This window comes from Plectropomus leopardus, chromosome 1 (genome assembly GCF_026936395.1).
Source record: "Plectropomus leopardus strain MGB_pleo_1.0 chromosome 1, ASM2693639v1, whole genome shotgun sequence".
Classification (NCBI taxonomy): domain Eukaryota; kingdom Metazoa; phylum Chordata; class Actinopteri; order Perciformes; family Serranidae; genus Plectropomus; species Plectropomus leopardus.
This window is the reverse complement of record NC_142176.1, coordinates 33,720,084-33,744,269: the sequence shown is the minus strand read 5'-3', so window position 1 is coordinate 33,744,269 and position 24,186 is coordinate 33,720,084. Positions and strand designations below refer to the sequence as shown.

Here is a 24,186-nt window from a genome sequence, read left to right as displayed (position 1 = left end):
CAGCTGGTGTTTCACTTTTAGCTCCACCAGATTCCTCTCCTCGCCACGCCCAGCTGGGGATACAAAAGTCATTCAAGAGTTGTGTAATTAGCTGGAGTTTAATTAAAGGACAATTTAAAAAAAAAAAAAAAAAAAAAGGCAGACAAAAAGGCAAATTAAAAGGGAAGGAAAATGAAATGCTTAACAAGCCCAGTATTGCCATAGGGAAACCTATTTGCATGGTGAACCTTTACAGTGAGCATGTTAACAATTCTGCGGGTTTAGTGTTACTGTTACTATAAAGTTGAGATTCTATAATTGAAACATAACAACAAACATTTTACAACATGTCAAAATCTGACTGCATCACACTAATTTCAGGCTTGTTTTCTATGCAGGCTGTGTGTCACACCTTAAAGAGGACTTATTATGCTCATTCTTAGGTTCAGACTTTTATTTTGTGTTTCTACTAAAACACGTTTTCATGCTTAAATGGTGAAAAACACTATTTTTCTCAGTCTGTCTTTGAACACCTGCAATCACCCTCTTTCTGAGAGGCTCAGTTTTAGTGCCTAGTCTGCTCTGATTGGTCAGCGTTTCCAGGTCTTGCGTTTCTCAGTGTCTCCGCACTGTCATTGCAGCCAAAAGAATCAGTGTAACTGTGTTTAGCTGCAGTTCCTAATGTAAAAAAAACATCAAGAAACATGTCTAAACCAAAATCTTGAGAGTCAGACATTTTCCAGCAGGAATATGATTCAAAAATCAGGAAAGAATAATAGCAACCAAAATTGTGTTTTCCTGATAGTAGCAGGTAGCTACATGTAGCATTGTACTTGCATCACTAAAAATAATCAATAAAAGCTTCTAAACCAAAATCTTCACAACTAGACATGCTCTAACAGGAATATGATCCAAAATCAGGGAGAAATTGACAGCATCAGCAACCAAAATAACATTTTTCCCTGATGCCAGCATGTAGCTACAGTGTGTTATGTAAACACAGTAGCATGCAAACAACAGTCTGAAGTATGAGGTTTTTGTTCACAGGAATTATTTTTTTACAGAAGTTTACCTCATTATTTAAAACTTTGGCTGTGTTCAATATCGACATCCGACACTGTAACATTATGTACTGTTTATATTAGGGTTGTCAAACGATACATTTTTAAAAATTGTGATTCATTGCAGAATAATAAATAGTTAATCGTGAGTCCATAATGACAAGGTAAAGCAGTTCTCAACAGACTGTCTTGATTAGGAATCGGACGACTAATTAGACTAATTAGTCCCTGGGTTCCTGCCTTTGCTTTGTCTGTCAGAGCACTTTGTAAACAACTGATTTGAAAGATGCTATATAAATAATGTTATTATTATTATTATGAAGTGGGCATGTCTGGAAAGGGGAGAGTCATTGGTACCCACAGAATCCATTTTCATTCAGATAACGTGAGGTCAGAGGTCACGGGACCCCTGTGAAATGACCCTGCTGTTTTTCCATCACAAAAATTAAGCCGAATTGTGGAGCGTTATTTATCCCCCTTCCTGAAAAAAGTTTTTTTTTAATGGCACATAAAGAAAAGCATAAAAGGACCCCTCTAAACTTTTTGTGTGTAAAAATTCTCATGAAAATTGTTTGTGTCAGTGACCCTGCATGCATTTTTTAGTAATTTAATCAAAGCAAGAACTTCAGCATGTTTCTTGATCATTACAGTGCAATGTGAAGTACAAATTAAGTGTACTATTTATTATGAAATTTGGCGAGTTTTGTAGTTTACATAAGTAAAGCGTTGTTCAAACAGTGAAAGTTTCTCATGCACATGCACTTCTGTTAAGTCAGTGATAATTAGTCTAAGTAAGAAACAGGAGCCTGTCAGCGCAGCTAATTGCCCCACAGGGAGTGAAAAAAGCCACAAGCTGTTCTGCCCCTCGTCATCACTGGTCTGACTGGACACAGACTGGCTTCTGTACTCACACATGCACATTTTTCAGTTAACGCTGTATGCAAACTGTATCGAGAGTATTTTTAATTTTAATTTTATATTGTATATATGCTGTTAATGATCCTCAGTGCTTTACTGATAAGTTTTGGTTCACGACGACCTTTTTTTTTTTCTTTTTTTTTGTAAATTTGAAAAGAGCATTTGGCAATATTTTCCTTTTGCTAAATATCTATTGTTGGATGGCACTCTCCACATGAAGTCAGTGCCAAGTCTGACTTTTGGGGACATTAAAACCAAAAAAAATTATCAAAACATAAAGAATGCAATTGATGGGTTAAATGAAGACATGACTGTTTTGTACGATTCAGTCATTGTGGAAATCTTGGCAATTTAAATGTACTTTCAGACCAGGAATCTCTCAACTCATTAAAAAGGGTAGAAAATGTGAGACAGAACTACCCAACCATGAAAAACTGCGCCACTGGGACGTGCATCTAAAAAATGACAATATTGAGATAAAACACAGAATAAAATATGTGACCTGTAAAAATCAGTTTGGCAGACAATTAAGGTGGAATTATATGACACCCCCCCCCCCTCACACACACACACACCTAATTAAATGAATTTAGAGGATCACAACTTTCAGCAAATGATAAAAACATGATTACCATCTGTGCGTTTGAGGAGCTCTTTTCTCTGCCAAGCCTTTTGATGAGGCTGCAGAGTTATCCAACAGCTTTAGCAGATGTTGTGGTATATTGAGTTGAAAAGCAGTTCTCAAACATTTCAGTGCTGTTGAGAGATTGTTTTCAACTGGTGCACTTTGAATGTAAGAAAAGGTTAACTGGGATCTCGGCAGTGAGAGCAGCACTGTTCAGATCTGTTACAATCTCAGCACCTTGTTGCTGCTCTGTAAAAAAAAAAAAACAAACCCAAAAACCAGACCTTCGCATAGCATCTGTGAGGACTGCATTAAAAAAAACTCATTCCAGTGACTGTAATTTTTGATTAAAAATATCGTCTAAAATATTTATGTGAACATCACAATTTGCGGTAACACATCACGGGTAATCCGTAATATTCTTTCATGCATATTATATATTTTTTTATTTATTTATTTTTTAAGGAAATGAAGGACTTTGAATAATCACATTATGCCTTGAAATCGAACCAATTCCATGATTTTTTTTGGTAATGTGTAGCACATTACACTGTGAAAGTGACATTTACAACCTGATGTACTCAGCGGGGTGGCGTTGCGTTCAATGAAGCAACCCATCAGCTTTTTCTCAAACAACGGCGCCTGCTTTCCTTGGTGTAAAATAAGAGAGAGAGATTCTGAAACTGCTGCTCCTTCAAAGCAGCCTCCTTTACGGAGACGCTGGCATGACCTTGTTTCCTTGGGAGTAAAAGATACAGAAAGCTGGAGGGGCTGGGCGAGGAAGAGGAGGGGTGTAGGAAGGAGGCTGGGGGGGCATAGTGGAAGAGGTGGGGTAACTTCAAAACCCACATCAAAAGGAATAAATAATTGTTTCTGCTGGTTTTGTTGTTGTGATACGGATCGGCGAAGCAGCAAGTGGCGAGCAGGAAGCTTTGATTTGAGGCAGCCTTCCTGGAGAGGGCTCCTTCTGTCGGCAGCTGAGCTGAGAGAAGCGGGGCCCGCTGATTAAAGTCCTGTTTGTTTTAATCTTCTCTTTTGCCCAGGGGAGGCCCACAGAGAGGGAAAGATCCTGCTGGGGGGTGGGGCGGGGTGGGGGGGGCAACCAATTCCTTCTGTTTTTGCGTCCTGAAAATGAGACAACGTGTGCAGCATCTAGACGCAGGGTGAACAAGTACAAGTGAAGGGTCGGATTGGGGGGGGTTCATGGTAGGGGCTTAACAGTTTTGGGTCAAATATTGTGGATTAATAGGATGATGATCAAATATTCAGTTAACTCCAGACTCAAATTTCCTCAAAACTGAGTCAGATTTGTGGTTAGTTTGGGAGCGTAAAAAAAAAATCCATCACTGATGTTTCAATGATCTTGTCTTCACCCCTCCTTTCGTTCTCTTACTAACATAGCTGTCCCTCTGGTGTAGCCCAGTGACAGCACCAACACTACGTCCTGTCTTTAACTGGGGCCGATTACAAAAGAAAGATGCCCAGTTTGTGTGATTTTAAACTTGGATTAAGGCTCATTTATTCTCCCTTTACAAACCAAAATAGATTTGCTCATTTCAAACATTGTAAACATCACTGCCATCATACTTTCAAGTGCCTTTTATGTTGGCACAGATATGGCCAATAGATGGCTCTAGAGGGCAAAGTCAAAAGTCAGATAACAACAAATGAGCCGATGGTGGAGGTCATGCCAGTGTACTTATTTATAGACAGCAGGAGTTTGTAAGGCCATTAAATACATTGTGACATGTGGACAGATAATTATTGTTACTATAAAATAGATTTGTATTTTTTAAATGTCTTTGACATTTCCTATGGTCGTATCTCATTTGTACTACATTACACTGCCAAAGTGTGACAAAATAGCGGTACCTAATAGAGGTATTTATCTACACACATACTTGTGTGATACAGAGACGAGTATATACTTTAGTGAAAATGTTCTTTTCTTTTTTCTTTTTATACACTATATATACTATTTATTCTCACTCCTTTTTTATGTGATTTATATTTGTGTTTACTCCCTCACCCATGATTGAGTGACCTCAGCTGTTATTTTTTTGAGTCACGTGATTGTTGACATGTTTTTAAGATGATGACTTACTAGAAAACTTATGAGTCTGAGGGAGAGCGTTTTTTAGCTCGAAACGTCATTTATTTTCGCAGAATAAAATCCTTTAAGGGGAGCTCCCTGGTGTGCGGACCTCTATTTTTTCTCATTTTGGCTTATCTTGGATCCACCACCCACTACGGGATGTGCGTGTCTTTTTGAACCTCTCTACACTACTCTGCCCCCATGATCTCCAGTATACTGCTCCGTTTCATCCGTATCCATAAACTTGAGGAAAACATGCACAAATGTAGACAAAATGAACGCAGGGTACAGACAGAAGGCTCCATCTGTGTCAGTATACATGTCTAATGTGGGCATTAATGAGCCCTCAGTTGATTTATTGGTGGAGCAGCGCAAACACATCATTTGACATAATAACATATAAATTTGGTTGGGCCGGAGTTTGGTGATTGGTACTCCTGTTAACTGTGTGCAACATGGTGGTTCGTTCACAAACTTTCTCATTTTACAGCTTAACAGTACGCCAAAATATGTTTCTGAAGACATTTGAGGAAAGAAACAGGTAATGCAGTAACAGACTCTTGACTGATATTTGATCAGCGCTGCCAAGTTAGACACTTTGACCGCAGTTCACAGGCAGTAATTGACATGATTGACAGCTGCTTTAGAAACTCCTCGGCTCTATTATTATTATTATTATTATTATTATTATTATTATTATTATTATTATTAGTAGTAGTAGTAGTAGTAGTAGTAGTAGTAGTAGTAGTAGTAGTAGTATTTAGACGCTGTAAGAACATTACAAGGAAATGGAGTAGGCAGAGGAGTGTGACACCCCCCTCCCCACACACACACACACACACACACACACACACACACACACACACACACATTTTCACAGATTATTATCTCATTTAGTGACGTGTGAACAGAGTGACAGCTTCAGCAAATATGACAGATGTTTTGTTGTTGTTGTTTTAGTTACCAACTGTAGCTTTAAGTGTGATATCATTCCAGTATAAAATCTGTTGGCTGAGCAGGAGTGTGCCATCTTTGAGACTGGCATAGGTATACATCCATTGGCTGTATCAAGCACCACACTGCTTTGAGATAAATGCTAATGTCAGTGTGCTAACATGCTCACAACGACTACGCTAACAATATAATGAATAATAGGTTTAATATTGATGATATTTATCAATTCATCCTCTGAGAAGCATGTATCTGTGCAAAAACATTTCAATCTACCCAGTTGTGTAGATATTTCAGTTCAGACCAAGGTAGTGGACCGAGTGAACGACCAACAAACATTACAATCCCTAGAGGGATTAGGCTAAAAATATTGATTAGAGCAGTTTGAAAGACAAAGCACTCCGGCCTTTCAGTCTTTGTAATCTTATTTCTTTGTTGCATTTTTTGTCAGTGCAACCCCACTCTTGAAATGCTAGCAAAAAGCCTTTATTTCTAAAGCTCCCATGCTGCAGTAGGCCTGCTACATGAAGGGCTTAGTAGCAACTTGGGCCACTTATATAAAAAATGTATGTGCTTATGCTGTTATACAGCTGTTAAGATTAAAATGATCACCACTTGACACATTATATATTAATAGGCAGCTGTTTGGATAAGAGTAGATATCAGATGGCATGTGATACCGTACATTAATGGTTTGTGCAGTGATGCAGGCCTGCAAGCCTCTCTGCTCATTGGTGCTTAAAGATCGCATGTATTTGGCATGTATCAGCTTCTCCGCAGTTTGTGAAGAAATGAGGTGTAGATAGGACTCCCTGCTGACAGTATCTGTGGAAAATGACAGATTTTAAAGGTTCACGTTGACATGGGTCAAGGGTCACATAGTGTAAGACAGCAGATCAGTGGGGGGGCTGCATGCTGAATGTCAGAGTTGAGGGAAATGGAGGCCGCTCACAGTGGAATCTCAACAAATGAGCATATATTTGCACGCACGCCTAAATGTGAACACATGCATGCACATGCAGCCTCAAGCCTCACTGGCGTGATGGTAACATGAAGCGATGTGACACATTACATGAAAGGAGGAATAGCATAACAAGGAGAGTGTACTATAGTTTATATTTATTTTGTTATTTGTTATTTGTTATTGCACGCAATAGATATATTCTTGCCAAAAATTTGGTCAAAAATTTGTTGAAATCCCTGTTCGTGAGAACTTTTTTTTTTTTTTTTAGATGAACTGTTTTAGAAAAATAGAAGATCTGACTAACAAGGATTTTAATCAGGTTTGGAAATTAACTTTTTTTTCCTACCTGCCACTGTGGCAGTTAGACTAAGAAATCTACCAGCCACTCTATACGTAGATTACTCTTGTGCTTTTGGCTGATGAGTGAAGTTAATCTTGTACTCATTTGCATTTTTTACCGGCATTTGGCTAGTGGCTGGTGCTGCTTTCCTTCCCTGTTTTAATGATCTGTGGAGTGCACGAACAAAATCTCAGAACTTTAACTTAAACCTCTGAAAAATTGGAGCAAAAACAAAACTGTTGCACAGAAATGTTTGTTCAGTGTACTTAAAAAATAACACATTATAGTAAATAGTAATTAACTTTATTCCTCAGTAAAGAAGCTCCGCACAACCAAAGTGAATTGAGACTTTACCTCGCAGACCTATCTAATAATTCCTACAGTTACCTGCTACACATCATGTGTGCAGTTACATTAATCTAAATGTCACTGTGCAGAATTGAAATATTCCCTGCCAGCAGACTTCTTGCCTTGAATAAACTGAATATTTTCACTGTGATATAATCTGCGAAGTTCCCACTGATTTGCATCAACTGATATATACGACACCAACTCTTTGATTCTGACAGAAATCCAGTATTGGCAAAAGTGTCATCAGAATTGCTGAAAGAATGAAACAGACTTGCTGAAGCACACATTGCTCGAAGCCCTTTATGCAGTTATTCAAACAAAGTAGTCTCATTGGATCTTATCGATGTATGACGAAACAACGGAAGGCAGCATTTTCCATCGCTGACAGTAAACAGCCGCTCCGTCCACGGGCCTGTCAGTGTTAGAGACAGAGCTCCTTAAGAGCTGACATCAAACGCTTATGGAGACTGATGATTTAAATATTGAATCGACTAGCGGCATGGCGCAGACAGAGGAGAGCTGGTATGTGCTGACACTAAGACAGATGTATATTTTAGCAGCCGTTTCCCAGCTAAACTGCCTAATGGCCTTGGGGCTGAGGCAGATGAAAGTCAGACCTGCAGATCTGCTGGGACGTCTCTGGGGTTTGTTGTACTGTAAGTGGCAAAGACCCCCATCAACCCCTCTAAACCTTCCCCTGTTCATGCCCCCAGTCCCCCTCACATGCTGCTTGACTCTCAGTAGGATCAGAGGAGAGGTTCCCCAAACGGAGGCCCCTCGCCAGGCCCCAGGCAGCGGGGACATTAACAAGCTCTAATGATCTCCAGCCAGGCCTGTCTCTCTGCTCTTCCTCCACTCACTCACACCGCAACCTGCAGAACAGGCCTCCGAGCAGACAGCCTTACTGAACCCACTGCCACCAGTGCTGCATGTACAGCCTCCCATCCAGCTACTTTCAGTTTAAGACCAAGATGAAACATCCTCTGCCAGGAATTGATTTCTTAATGGAACGCTCCACAAAAATGTGTACTGATAAATAGTATATTAATGAGGCTAAATTAATGTTTGCATGATAAAAACTCAATGACCCCCAGTTACTTTCTCCACTTCTGGTCTGCAGGCTTTTGGTGGCATGTGTGCTCTCCAAGGGGAGACCAGATGTGAGGCGCTGGAGGGACTGAGGATAATTGCAAACGTGTTTTGGCCTCCTTTTTTATCTTAATGGATCCAAGTGTATCTATCGCAGACCAAATAGGAAGAGAGAACGCTGCTCTCCATGAGCGAGAGGCCAGGAGCTACAAGGTCAGGTTGTGACTGTATGGATCTGTTGGCCATTAACCAACTCCAAGAAATAAAAGGTCCACTCTTAACCAGTTTTTGATTGTTTAAAAAAGCACTTGTTGGCGAGGGATGTTGCATTTCTGGATTCATTTTGTTTTGATCCCATGACATTAAGTTGAGATATTTTCACTGCAGCTACAGAAGGACTTAATGGCACATAACTTTTAAGTTATCAAAATCATGAACATTAAATCTCAGATTTTGGATTCAGTCCCACAGAGCCTCTATAGACTTTTATTTTTGTACCAACGGTGAGAAATCCCGTGTAAAACTACTACTACTAAAAAACTACCAGAGTAAGATTTAAAATAAGTTTTATGGGGTTATCAGTGCTTTTCAGCCAAAAAAAGCTGCCTTGAAACAGTGCTGATGAGCAGTGGCGCCCAGAGAAAACTTTCATAGGGGAGCCACTGAAATTTTTGGGTGTCACACCAAAGCCCAAAGCCAGACTGAATTTCAAAAATTTGATTACTCTGATCACATTTATTGACTAGTTGAAAACTATGTTAGTATAAGAGCGAAGGCAGTGTACACTGATATACTTTAATTTAGTTTCTTATTTTACACTTAATGTGAATTAACTGACTTGAATAGATTATTGCCAATACAGTTAACATTTTGAGTTCCACAACAATCCTGTTTTAATGTGTTATGTATCTCTACAAGTTATGGCTGTGACGCATTAAGCCAGGGGTCAGCCATCCGCCCAGATTGGGCTAATGGCGAGCACCTACGGCCCTTGTCGCTGCAGTTTGTCCTGCGCCGTTGGCCCCGGTTGGCTTTCCTCGCTGCTATTTCTCAGATGTCAGCTTGGTGTGTCATGGCTTTTAAGTGATTCATTGCTCTTCAAATAGGCTGGTTGTCCTTTTCCTTAAAAAGACAAATATACAGCTTTAATTTGAAGGGATACATTGACTGTAAGAAACAAAATATTCACCAGGAATAAGCCTTATCTGGTTTAGTAGACTGGGGGGCCCATAGAATCCATTTTTTTCATTTAGACATCTTGAGATGAGAATTCCTGTGCAAAAATTTAGCCTAAATTTGGAGCTTTATTTTGCCCTCGTCCTGATAAGCTACAGCAATGTGGTTGGTACCTATGAGTGCCTCAGGTTGTCTAGTTTTGCAAGATGCCACTTCTTGAGTGTACCACAGCCCTGTAAAGACAGTAATGTAGGCCTCCAATTATTTTAGGGTTCATATTTTTTGTACTAGGGGGCACCACTGCTGATGGGAGCAGTGAGGGTGAACCAAAACAGTGAAGCTGCGGGTTCGTTAAAACAAAAAAAGATGAAAGATGCTAAAGATGAGACATAATTCTCTGTTGGTTTGTTACTTTGAGTGACTCCTTTCACAATACACATAGTCAATGGGTCAAGTTTAAGTATTGATCAGTGCAGCTTTAATCGTTTGTCACAACAACTTCAGTTAACACAGTAAGACTTGAAATATGCTAGTCTCTTATGGACCCTAAAGCGTTCATTCAGATACTGTGGACCAGTTGTGGGAAAATGTAGGATGTAAACACTAAGAGAAGATAATAAAAGTGAACAGAAACAATATTAATCACAAAGCAGCTGTTGGGCTCCACTGAACATAATAAACTAAAGATCTCTGGGAGTTTTTAAGTGAGTATTCAGAGGTTGTATTTTATATTTGGTGTATTTCTTGAGGGCAAGCCAACAAAAGTTGTTGAAAATGAAAATTATCACCATCTCCATTGTACTAAATCAAGATCAGCAGCTCCTTTGTAGTTCTTAAACTGCAGTGAAATGAAATGAGCATAAAGCTAAAAAACAAACAAACCCAGAAGTTCTATAGACTTTCCTCCTCAGGCTTGGTTTCAATTGGTAAAAATTAAGATATTTGTCACAAGCTGACACATTTGTAAGTGACTGTTTTGTTGCATAAAAGTGCTTACATGATTGGACTTACACCTATTTACCGTTGTTAAAATTATTTGTCATCACACATACATAAAGTAATTGAAACGGCAGTAGTATAGAGATCATAGATCTGAAAAAGATACAGCAAGTTTGCAAGTTGGCAGTGAAAAGGGAACCATTGGCTGACAAAAATAGAACACAGGCATTAAAAATGATTTTTATTTAATTTAATTTTAATTTTAATTTAATTTAATGTTTTCCAATGGCACCTTCTGATTTTTCTTTTTTCCCAGTGACAGAAAGTTGAAAGTGAAATTGTAAAAAAAAATAATAAATCAAAATCTAATCTTTTTTTCTTGTTAGTGCCTTTGCTTTACTTTTTTCAGTGGATTTTTTTTCAGTGCCAGAATTTCCCTTTTGAAATCCAAATTATGTTTATTTAATGCCAAGACTCACTGTAACTCTACCTGCATACAGAAGAAAATGACTAAAAACATATTGTTGTAATTAACTTACACCTCAGTTCTCTTACAGTGTAATAAGGGCAAAAAAACCCAAAATAATTCTATTAATTTATGTGATTGAACGGGACTAATAAATAACTAATGCAGGCATGCAAGCCAGGCTGGATTGAGCTGCTTAAAAAAAAAGTGTGCCTTAGAGGCACATTGTTTAGATGCTGCTCAAAGTCTGTGACTATAAATGAGTTTAGATGTGAGGGGCAGGACTGCTTCCAGTGTGTCTGTGTAGTCAGACAGAGTTGACCTCAGAGAAAGACACTGCAAAAATGTGTAAGATCATTACAGTTTATTCCAATGAAAGGGGAAATAAGAGGAGTATAGTCACATACAGACTATACAAATGAAATTGTCAGATCTTTCACTTGTTTTAAGAATATCGTCATTTTAAGACTGAATAACAAAAAATGGCTATTTACAAGGGACACTGTTCACAGCACACTGTCTGCTACAAGTCAGTGTCCTCTATTGTTGTGCAGTACATTCTCCTCGGGGGAATAATGAGCATGAGGCGATCAGACAGCAAAGCTGGTTTTTCTCTCTGAAGTTTCTGCCAGAAACGCACATCCTCATTAGACTGGTCCATGGCCACTGGGAAAAGAAAGTTCCCAACATTGGCTTTTGGTGAGCTATTGTGTTTGCATCACTTTCTAACCCCTAAACCTTCAAGTGTGTAATTGAGTGGTTACAGAATATTTTCATTAAGTCAGAAGTAGCTGTCCAGCCGTGGCAAGCAGCACGTCTTCTGCTCTCAGCTTAATGGACTTCAAAGTTCTCTTGAAACTTAGCTCTGTGTTTATTTCTGTCAGTCTTGAAGTCCGTGTAATCAACAGGGAATTGACTTGAAGGTCTTAAAGGGTGCACTTTGAAATAGATCAGCGGCCGCTTACAACCACCCTCACCCTGGATATGGGAGGTGTGGACATAAATTTCACATTGGACAGTGAGAGAAATGAATATGAATTTTCGACATTTTGATCTAAGCATTGAGAGCGGATAAAAGGCACAGGCCAAAGCACATCTGAAAAAGGAGCTTACATTTTCTATAATATTAAACCTAAGTCAGCCTTTGATCTTTTAATCCTGTGCTCATAAGGTTGGGAGATAAGCAGGCATGACTAACGTCTCTTTCTAATAGTCAAGAAAGAGCGGAGCCCACATAATGAGCTCTTTTACCCCTTTTGAAGACAAATTGGACTGAAATTCCATATTTAATGGATCTTCCTTTCAATAGAATTCTGTTTAAAGTCAAGAGAGAGATGGCCAGTCACGTTAAACAGCGCTGTTAAACACCGTGTGGGCGCCCGGTCTTGTTTTTCTCTCTCAGCCTCCCAGATGTCTGTCTGAGCTGTCTGCTGCTGTCTTTGTGGTATCATCCTTGTCGTTTCTTTATTTAGCCAACACTGTCACTTGAACTGACTTGCAGGGTTTATGTAAATACGAGAGTGGAACTAAACTCCCGTGCAGCAGCGCACAGGCTGCAAGTGTCCCTTGTAATCACATCCACAGATCTGCCGATGCCAGCTGTGGTCACCTATCTGTCTTCAGTCAACATCCCCTCTCTGTTCACTAGAGTATTGAGGCTGCTGGACTGAACTCAAACCGAAATTATAGCCACACATGTACAAAAACTAATAATAAAGATTACAGAGTCTGGAGGAAATTGGCGTAGAGTTGCTGTTGTAAACAGCCCCCTGGTTCTGTCTAAAATAAAATAAAAAATCTGCCTCCCTGCATCAGTATATCTCACTAATTTACACGTTTCATCTTGTTTTGTTATCTATGTATGCAAATAATAAACTACTTACACAAATGGTGACGGCAGCGCATGTAGATGCAGCTCCTCAAATCCTTGCTGCTTTTTTGCTATATTTTTCTATTTTTTCGACACCTTGGCACCTTCTGCTGAAGCTTTTCTACGATAGAGAAGCACTTATCAACAACAGGAAAAGTTGTGTGGGGTTTGGACTGAATGCAGCAGACCACGAGAGGATCCCCACCAACGGCATTGCTGAGCGGCCAGTCAGACCGTCGCCAGAGGGGAGAAACGAAACCAGAATCGTGGACAAAGAGAGGGAGGAGGGCCGGCATCAGGGCGAGGCTGACCCAACTTTGACCGAGAGTTGTTCCTTTACCAAGCCTTCTTCTGGCTAATGTCTGGACGAAGGAGAAAAAAGTGGATGAGATGTGATTGAGGCTCACTTAGCACCGGGTAATCAGAGACTGCTCTGCGCACATCTTCACAGAGACATCGTTAACCCCTAACATCCTGGATCAAGCTGTTGCACTAGATGCACGGACCTTGTTGGGAGCCATAAGGACACAAGACTCTGATGCAAATTAAAAAAATGCATTGCAGGGATGTAATGATGCCGCTAGCAGCAACATGCCCGAGCAACCGGAAGGAATTTTCATTGAAGTTGCAGATTTTAATCAACTCACCCTACAACTCCAAAGATTTAGCAGGATCCAGGACAAATATATTTCTGTGTTTTTAAACTTTTTTAGAAAAAATGACTAATAAATCTACCTTCTACCTTCTAATTTTTTGCATCCAGGTCATAGATGTATGATAATAACTAGATACCAGACAACAAAGAAGTTGCTCACTCGGCACACATGGCAAAAAAGTTTCTGGGTTTACTTCCGTGAAATGCACAAGGCTGTTTGTAAGAGGCGGGATCATGCTCTTTGACCCCATGTGAGATTGGGGTATGATGTGCAATGTACCTGAAGTTGCTGTGTTTGAGTGTTCCAGCAGACGGTTCTAGAAATAAAAGGATGGTACACGCACAGGTGCTCTTTGGGCGTGCTATTTTTAGGTGCACTCTGCTTGACAAAACTTGAAGGTTCACTCAAATTGATGGTGGCAGAGTTACATTAGTGTATTTGCATAGAGAAAACATCTATTTATGGTCATTTATTATGGACTTTTTGTTCTGTGATAGTGCACCAGCTATTGATCCTTTCAGCAACTGCAGACCAGGTTTAACTGCGCATGTACCTCGCTTATGTGATGTAATTTGAAACCGTGACTTATCTTTTGACCCTCCTTAGATATGCAGCCGACTGAATATGAGCTTTAGTGTTTCTCCTGCTGGCCCCACCCATGAGTTACCAGATTTTTAAAGCGTTTCTTTCTTTTTTTTTAAGGAAAGTTTTAAAAATATAAACCCCCAATGATGGTTTCAGGAAAAAAACTAAAATGACGGTATTTCAAATTTGGATTGTGGTTAAAGTCTGATCATTTTTGATGGTTGTTATTATGCATTTAAGACCCTTAATTACATTTTAAGAAAGATTGTGGTTATCTGGGTTCCCAGAGGCTTTAAATTAAAGCCCTGTAAAACTCACCTACATTTGCCTAAAAAGCCTATCTAAGGCTTACCCAAGGTAAACTTTCTGAGGTTCGTGTTCCCTTTTAGTACATGTACATGCATGGGCTTATTTGAAAGATACAATTCCAGTTTAGTTTTGGTTTATTTGCACATAATTTGAAAACTGCATAAAATCCAGATGAATAAAAAGGAGAAATGAGACAGGAGAGGTCAAGAAGCCAGAGGCTTATATAGACAAACCCCTCCTGCAGTTTTTTCCCCAGCAGTCAGAATCACTAAGCGCCTCTGTCATTGAGTTATACCAGCTTGAACATACTGAAACAAAATGGCTTTTTTTAATGTTTGCTTAAATATTTTTCTAAAAAATGGTGCCACAGATGACGTGGGAGTTTTTAGCTGAGGAAACAATGGAGAGTAGGCATAGTATGAGGAATGACACAGTCCAAATTCACAGTAGAACAATATCAAATAAAAGTGAGCTTTTTTCACATTTTCTAAGGCTATTTCCAGGCACTTTTAAAAAAATAAAATAAAATAAAAGCGGATAAAGCAATCTACTGAATGTGTGACTATGAGGTAAAAACTAATCAACACAGACATAAATGTCTATTTATTAGGAGCTCACTGTATAAAAACACTTTTACAAAACATTAAGTGATAAGAAAGACGGTTTTATTCCTGTGTGTTTCCCTTAAAACAACCTATGAGCCATTTGTTTATAATTTTTGTATATGTTTTACAGTCTGTGGTGCAAATGAAGGATTAAAATCAGCCATGCAGCTTCGGAGTGTCATTTACTACAAGACTCAGGGTTTTTGGATCACAATAATACTTCATAGGTGAGTAATAACTGTTTATTTGATTGTAGTTTTTCCGACAGAAGAGTTTTTTGAGCCTTCTGCGGTGGTTTGTATTGAAATTGTCAGCATTATAAGCACTGTGAGAAATGTAGCTTTCAAAGGATATGCTGTATGACTGTACCACTTAAATAACAATGAATACTGCAGATGTTTTACGCATTGTAATCCTCAGAAATCACATTACAGGGCCCGTGGATGGGCCATAGGACTCCAACAAATCAGTTTGGTCAGTAGTTTTTGTGGTATAAGTTGATGTATGATGTTATCTGACAAGTAGAAATTGCATGCTGATGGTAGTGATAAATTAAATGTCAAGGGATCTTGGAATTTACAAGTAAGATTTGTGTCTCTTTGCTTTCGTCCAGGATGTGAGTTGAGATGAACAGAAAAGCAAACAAACATTGATCCTTGTGATATAAATTGTGATATTGACAATAGCATTAATTGAGCAGTTTTGGGGAGATCAGACTACAGTTAATGTGACCACCTGTCACAACAAATCCATCAAATTCGCCAAAACTGATTTATGATTAACTTTAAAGGGGCAAGTCATAATAGAGAAAGAGAAAACTGCCAAACCAATTTGTACATTTTATTAAAATGAAACTTAATGCAGATCACTTAACTTTTCCAACTCTCTGAGTCTGAGCAGCGAGCCTGACTGAGATACATAATGTGTGGTTTACATTATCTGTCTATGTGTGATCCATTCTTTGCATGAAATTAAATTTTTATTCCAGTCTTTTACCTTTAAAGCACAGAGATTATAAATGACACAATTAGTCTTTGCATGGCTTAGCAGGGCATCTAATCACTTTTAAAGATTAGAGGCCGATCTGTGCGTGGCTTTGTAACTACAGTCGGGTAATAGTTTCTGTGGCTCTCCCACAGGCTGCGCTGAACCTTTAATTGGCTGACACTCATTGCTGTTGCTCTCTCTCTTTCTGTTCCTCTCTGCATCTCTGTATCTTTGTTTCACAAGCAGACAAAGTTATTTAAATCGCTCTAATACTTTCATCTCATATTCTCTTTGTCCCATTGTTATGCAACCACATGGACTCAGATGTAAAAAGACAGTAACTGAACAAAGGGAGGATTTTATTTTATTTTTTTTCAGATTTTATGCATTACTTCTCTTCACATATCTCACATTCTCTCCAGACAAATTATGCTTCAGATATGAAGTGGTTGGGGGCGGGCTAAGCTGAACAAGGCCAATTTGTTTAAAGGCTGCTCCTCAGGACGAGGAGCACCACAGAGCTATCTTCATATATTACATTTGCATTTTTACACTTCTGACGGGCGCTCTATCGTGTGGCCGTTTTCATCTCTCCTTTTGATGCTGGTTAAAGGAGAAGGCAGTCTTTGTCCTCTGTGGCCCGCAGGCATGTTTTGAGCTACGCAGAGTGAGTCAATGGAGAGTTGGGGGGGCCAGCTAAATGTCAGGCGCACATGGCCACGCTCGCATAGCTTAATGCAGGCCTGTGTCTGGCCCTTGTCCTTGTCCCCCTCCAACTCTGTGTGTCTTTATCCCTCTGTCTCTAGCTTCCCCCTCTGTCTCAGATGTACATGCCATCTGGTCTGGCTCCACATCTGTGGATATCCTGTCTACAAAGCCCGGACAGCAGCGCTCTTTGTGCAGCGACTCTTTGCGCTCAGAGGCACCTGCCATGGTTTAAATCACTTTACCCATGCAAAAGAGGCGAGGCCATTAATTGTGTCCACTGCTAAACATGTTGTATAGCACTTGCTGGAGTAGCATATGTAGCCATGGGCTGAGATGCAGCTTTGCTTGGGAATACCAAAGCAGCTCTACAGAGGAAGAACATTTGCAAACCTGTCAGCGACGTGCAGAACACACAGTCATTACGTTGTCAAGCTTTTGCCAGAGACGGCAACGTGCCAGCAACTATAGGGAGACAAACTGTGTTTGGAGAAAAAATAAACACACTGCAGTCATTAATTACTTTTTATCAAATGAGCTTAAATCTGTTTTCTTTCTTTCCAAGGCTTTTTTATTCCCGCCTTTGCCAGCTTCAAACAATGATATGAATGCGAAGATTAATTACTCTTCACCATGTTTGGCCTTGGCAGCACTTTGCTCCACAGATGTGTTCAATATGGGAGCAGTCACAGCATGTTCGTGTGTACCAGGAATGAAAAGCCATGCGCTACGGATGCTTCCCACCGGGACGGGCGAGGAGACGTTTGATTCATTATACAACACTACAATATCCAACATGGACCGTCTTATATAAGTCTGTTTGTGAAATGTGCCCTAGTCGAGGCGTCTTTGTGATTGCTTTAAAACCTTTGTCGGGTGGAAATGAATTCCACATAAACATATTTTTAGGTTGCGTGTCCTGGTTTAAACTGGGCATCAAAAGAAGAAGACACTTGTGATGTTTCAATCATTCAATGTTTGGAATAACCATGGATACCGAATCCAATCGTTTTTAATATCTAATCAAAGGCCCTAATCAGTATTTTATTTTATTTTATTTTCATTTTTATTTTACAGCGTTAGAGTACGATCACATATAAACGAAATGAAGATTCACTTCCATTCAGTACGAGCAAATGGGCAAATAAAACATTTGCTTGGTGCGGCAAAGCAAATTTGCATAACGTGGAGTTTAACTATGGTGAATTTTGACCGGTGAAGTCACAGCCTCAACCAATAGCAAAAAAGTTTGTGTGGAGGGGTGATTGGTTGTTGCCATGTCTAACCAGCCAATTTGTATGATATAGGCTATTAAAAACACAAAGTGCCCCACATGAGAGATATTGCATGGCTCGCAGTGAGTTGGGAAACAGGCAGGGAACATCAGGAGATGGAAAATGTACCAATAGCATCATATATTGTGGTATTTAATTGCATGGGGCTCTTCTTATTGCTCTAATTTGTGTCTCCTCGTCGTATCTCTCCTCTGTCCTCCTACTTGTGACCTGGAACTCAGTTCCATCTCTCAGTTCCTAAAATGCATCTTGAGGAGAAAGGAGGCTTGCCTGAGGAACTATGAGTTAGGATGCACAGGTGGAACCTTTGCTGAAGCCTTTTCAGCACCCCTGACGTATAAAAGAGGTGCAACACACATCTGATGATGCAACTGTTGCACTCATCATATTTTACTGGCGTTAATTTAAGATAACGGACCAAAGCAGGGATGTCTCATTTTGTTAAGTGCCTTTTGACTTGACTTGTTTTACCTCATGTCTCTTCCTTGCTCCCTCAGCTCACATTTTACGTGGCAGAGACTAAAACTTGGCATATGTTGTACAATTTGAGCCCATTTCAGACCAAATTTCAGTATCATTGGGCATCGTTTCCTCTGTAGTGTCCAGGGGGAAACAAGATGTGATCATAGCTTGAACAACTGCACCCGACTGGCTGTCTGACATTCGGATGACTTTTTTTGACATGTCAGAAATTTTGGACAGTTGTCATCAGGCTCCCGCACAGTTAAAGCAGAGCCAGGAGTCGACTCCTTTCTCACTCAATCAATCAATAATACAGTGCAGAACGTGAATAATAGTTTGGCAGTGCTGCTAACTTGCTAACGTGTGTGTGAGTGTGTGCGTGTATGTGTGTCTGTGTGTGTGTCTATGTGAGAGAGCGAGAGAGGAACTCAAAACTTGGAAAGGCCATTTTTTTGCAGAAACTGACTTTAAGGTCTTTTTGCAACCTCTGTCTCTTCTACCTGCTAATACCCTGGTGCTTTCAAACAAATCTTTATTGACAATTGTCAATAGCCAAAACAGTCCACAGGGGCCAAGGGACTGTTTTCTTGTCTAATTTACACGCACAGTGTAAGCACTTAGGTCATGGATTGATGATCAGAGCGTACAGTGTGAGCACATCTTGAACTTTCGCTTTATGTCAAAGACATTTTACTTGCAAGTTGGAATTAAACATACAAACTCCAATTATATTGTGTTTTTTCCAACTTAAGATGCAAGGACTGAGGAGACGAGGCAGGGAAAAGGAATCGAGGATGTACTATAATCTGATGAATGAGAAGAGGGGATCTTTTCAGTACTGCTCAACTGATAAAAATAAACATGTCAGTAGTCATTTCCCCAGCAGCCTCTGACTTCTTCCAGCATCTGCCATCGCCAGTGGAGAGATTTAGCTTCTGTTAGAACAGTGCCCTCCTCTTATTAGTGCTGAGGAACAGTCCTTTGGGTTTCCTGCATAGTCAAACAAAATCGACAGCGTTAATCAGTGACCTTATGACATTATTTGTCTACATTTCTATTCTATTGTGTCAAAACCAGTGTTGGATGATTGTTAAAATACAACATATATGGAGAAAGTTACATGAGACAAGCTCTAAGTGGAAACTTTCAGTACTTTAAATGCAGTGTATGCGGAGAGTTATACAGTGGTGGGAAACAAAGCAGAGAAGAAGGTGCTGCTCTGCTCAGTGAGGGGATGAAACACTTGTAGTACTCCAGCAGACTTAAACCAAGGTGGCTCAGAGAGAGATGAAAAGACCTTTAATAAATTGCTGGTTCATAATAGAACAATAGAAACTTTCACCACGTTTCAGTATTCTTGATCTCGCAAGGAAAGACTTTCACAGCATGCAGTGCACAAAGGCCAGGAAGACCCTCTAAAGAGTCAAATTTGTATAAGTCAAATATGACCCTAACCATTTAGACAATACTTTAACGTGGTTTGATTTCTTTAAATTTAGGAAAGTGTGTGCTAGTGATGTCTTGAACAGGATCAGGCAAATCAAGAATTATTTTGATTAGTTAATTGATATCACTCTTAAACGGAGAATCCATTTTTCAGTACTTTATAAGTTATAACCCTTTGTATTCCTAGTGTGTAGTAAGTCATTAAAAATACTTTATAGTTTAAGATTACCAGAGCTTCCCTCTAGATCCATTTTAAGTTTTGTAAAAGTAGATTGATATGATTAATATTTTGTTGAACATGGTTTTCCCCAAGTAAAAAAAAAGTGTAATGGAAGCAGATCCACTTTTTCTCCCTCAATAAGAAATTTGGGATCTGGCCTCACACACTGCCCACGGCTGACCCTGGGTGGACCAGCGAAAAAGCAGGAGACATAAGAGGACTGCATTAGCATTTGAAGAAACATCTCAAAGATCCAGCCACACGTGTGAGCCTCACTCAGACTCAGACCCAGATGAGAGGATGCTTTGCACCAAAATCAGCATACATACATATTTGTCATGTTATTGTGCTTTTTTTTAAACATATATTTATTCTATTTTTTTCTTTTTTCTATTAAGTATTCTTTAAATTATTATGTATTTTTTATTCCTCTTAATATGTTTATCATATGTTTAATGTTTGCACCAAAAACCAAAGCAAATTTCATGTAAGTGAAATCCTACATGGCAATAAATCAGTTTCTGATTCTGATTGTTTGTAAATTAGTCAGCTTTTTAGCTTTGTCTTATCTAACTTGGCAGAAAATTTTATTCTGTCTGGCTGAGATTTTTTTATTACTCTGAATAAGCTTGCTCTGAGCTGAGGGTCTCAGGTGTCTTTACCGATGTTGTGTCGAAGTCTGTTGACCCGTTGATATGTGTTTCAAGTACAGGACATCAATGGCGTTGGTATTAATGACGTATATAGTGGTAACTTCTTCTACTGTACCTCCAAGGAGAAAAGTGACTAAGTGACTAAAAATATAGTAAAATAAAATGAGCCATTTATATATACATATGGAGTGGGTCCTCTCCAACAGAGTTCACTATGTTGTCTCTTCAGACGCACAGAACAGACAAGCCACACTCTGGCTCTTGATAGGGCCCTTCACGTTTTCGTAGTACTCCTATATGTTTGGCACATGGGAGATGACTGAGTTTTGCAACCAGGCAGGATGCAAAATGATTATTATTTCAAAATATTTATATACAGGTTACCCGCTGGGTCTTAAAAGTCTAAAAAATTTCGATGCATAAAATCATTATGCATTATTATCATTATTATGCATCATTATTTTTTTACTTGATGTTATTATAGTACGGACACACGCTTCACAAAGCTACATAAATCACATATGAATGTGGGTATTAATAACATGTTTTCTTAAATTTAATTATTTGGTAAATAATTATTTCTTGGGCTAAAAATCGACACCCATTTTGCATTATATCCTTCAGACTTTTGCCAGTATGGCATTTAAGTTGGCTTTAAATTTCATCAATTTTATCTTTCATTTGCCATATTGTCCTCTTGTAGAATCCTGCATTATAGTACATCTGTCATATTATTAGTTGGAATCAAACACACCAGATCTTTGACAGCTGATCTGTTTTTTTCGTCAGTGATGCCTGTTGTATTCTATCGTGTTATTTTCCTGCAAAAATGACTCCACATGTTGCCTCCACATGCTAACACCTTGGTCAAGTTTCAGCCTCCACTGCCCACTCCTCTGAGCATGAATACATACTTTACAGCTCAGCAGCTCAAACATGCCAGCAAGATGGAGCTCATTGGTTGTGAACCCATATTTCAGGGAATTAAGGGAGTAAAGTGTATGAGTTGGCTGGTAAGCTAAAGCATCACCGTCCAGCCGGCTTGTTGATCTGCTTGCCTTTTTTGGTTTCCATCTGTCTGCTTACAGAGATATAAGAGCAGCATGAGTTTGCCAGGGTTTGATCCAAAGTTGGAGTGGAGGGGTGTTTTCTGCTAATATAAATACCACAGGACACACCCAACTCTTACGTGCCTTTGGAATATACTCCCACGTTTTCAACACATCCTTTTTTGGCAGAAAAACAGGGCGATACGTACACACTCGCGGCTGAACCATCTGCTGCTTCTCATAGTTTAAGTCTCCAGCGCTGGTTTCTCATATTTTGGAGGTTCTGTTTTAGTTTGTGAAGAAAAAACACACATCTGGGATCAGAGCACCAAATAGACAACACTGGGGCTGTCAATGGTTTGATGGTGGTACTGAAATCCCTTGGGAGTGGCAGAGTGGTAACATCACCCCACATGACCTGGTGGAAGTGATTGCCCAGTTAATTAGTGCTGTGAAAATATATATAAATGTGCATTTGAAAGCTGCAGGCAGCATAAAACCATTGTGCTGTAATCTCACCCTTGCATCTCCATCAAACGGCCCGAGTCGGGAGAGACTCTGATCACAGCAAGCTGTGTACTCTCTGATAATGCTGTTTCAGACCCTCTGCGGGCTCGCACGGGCCTTTCATATGTGTTATTTATGTAATTATTATGCTCATGAATTGCGGATTGTCAGCAGTAGTTTGAAGATGAAGCACTGTGTCAATTAAAGTGATCTGCATTTGAAGTTTGCATCATCCACCACTACAGAGGGAGCAGCTTCTCTGATGTGCAGGCATGAATACAAGCAAATGCATGTGATTAAATATTGTTTCCTATTATTGTTTACTTGGAGATTTCTCTGAAGTTAATTCAGAAAGTCTTTCACACTGAATCTCTTTGAGCTGCACATCAGAGGGAGAACTTGAAATCAAATGCTTTTGGTTTTTTTTCTGCGTTCTCATGGAAAGTTATTTGAGAGATTTATTTCAAACAGTTACTCTTGTCAGGCTGATCTAAAGCTTTGGAATTTCAGAAATGTGTGATTCTCTCCAGAGCCATCATCAAACCAGACTGAACTCAAACTTTCCACAACATGTGTTCAGTCAAACACATGTTGGCTTCTCAGAATTCCTCTCAAGAGTGGACATGTGCATCTAGGATTTGTTGTAGTACTGTAACTGATTTTTCATTTAACATCACAAATATGCCTCTGAATTGTGGTGTATTACTGATTTCTTGACCGAAATACACTGATACCTATGATCAGTATCTCAATATTTATTTGGATAATTACATTTGATTCATGGACCTTTCCATTTATTAATACGCATTCTTGTTATCTTCATTCTGCCTGCATTATTAGGACATTAGTATGAAAATCAAAATTTGATGTCAATGTGCAAATTCGGAAGAGAGAGCTGGTGGACATGATCTACCAGATCAAGGCAAGTGATGCTCTTGTATGTGCTCTACTTTTTTTTGATTTGCAAACAATTGCTTGAGGAGCAAGAAGAGTTGAAATTAGATGACCTCTCAACTTGTTTGGCTCAGTTTTCAACATTTTCAATGCTCTTTACGAGTCTGAAAAACGTGTATTTGATTTCTTGCTCAGACTTAGATGAGAGGATCCATGCTGCTCTAATGTATGAGAGTAGTTTCTTCTCATCTAACTCTTGGCAGGACAAAAAAAATAGCATATTTCCTAAAAATGTTCATCTGTAACTAAAAGGCACGTGGCCATACTTCAGAGTTCACCTCACTGAGAGCACAATGTGTGCCAGATCATCTCCAGATGTGGTCTGTCAGATTCAATGCCAATTTGATTGCATTGCGTGTGCATTTACACCATATGACGGTGTGTTCTGCTTTATCCCGAAAAGATATCAAGATACAGATTGCATGTCTATACAGGATGAAAATTGGGTCTTTAACTCATATATCATACTAAAATTGTATAGTTCCCACTGAGGTACTGTTTACACCTGGTATTAACATGTGTCTTGTGTGATCGGGTCACATGTGGACAGCTCTAACTTCAGGTTGAATGCATCCAATGCCTTCTCAATGCATCTTTCGATCCGATCACTCAGAGCACAATCACAGTTGGTTTGGGCTGCCTATAGCCGAATTCTTTCAGCTGTGTACACTATTGTGTCCTGGGCCACTTTGAAGGACTACCCACTCAAATGATGTCCTTGCTTATCTGACTCCCTGCTGGATAGGAAACTTTAAGCTGCAATTTCTAGTTGTTAGGTGCGTAGTCTTTTTCAAAATATACTTACAATGTTGGTAAAACACGTTGTATTTAGGTTTATTTCCTTGGGCAACAGTGGTTAGGTTTAGAAAAATACATCATGTTTAGCTCAACATTCCTACTTGAAGCAAAGTGCAGGGTTTGTTGGACCC

General features: G+C 39.4%; 1 long non-coding RNA gene across 4 annotated transcripts in view; it reads left to right on the top strand.

Annotated features, from left to right (window-relative positions):
- The window catches only part of LOC148190452 (uncharacterized), a 50,625-nt gene that overhangs the window by 10,400 nt on the left and 16,039 nt on the right, over positions 1 to 24,186 (top strand). Inside the window, exons 3-4 of one of the 4 annotated variants that reach the window (XR_015777062.1) lie at positions 15,110 to 15,206; positions 20,213 to 20,564. This is a non-coding gene — a long non-coding RNA (uncharacterized LOC148190452). Of the gene's footprint in view, positions 1 to 15,109; positions 15,207 to 19,180; positions 19,292 to 20,212; positions 20,565 to 24,186 lie in introns of those variants that run through there. The other 3 variants (XR_015777057.1, XR_015777059.1, XR_015777058.1) reach the window with 3 other exon arrangements.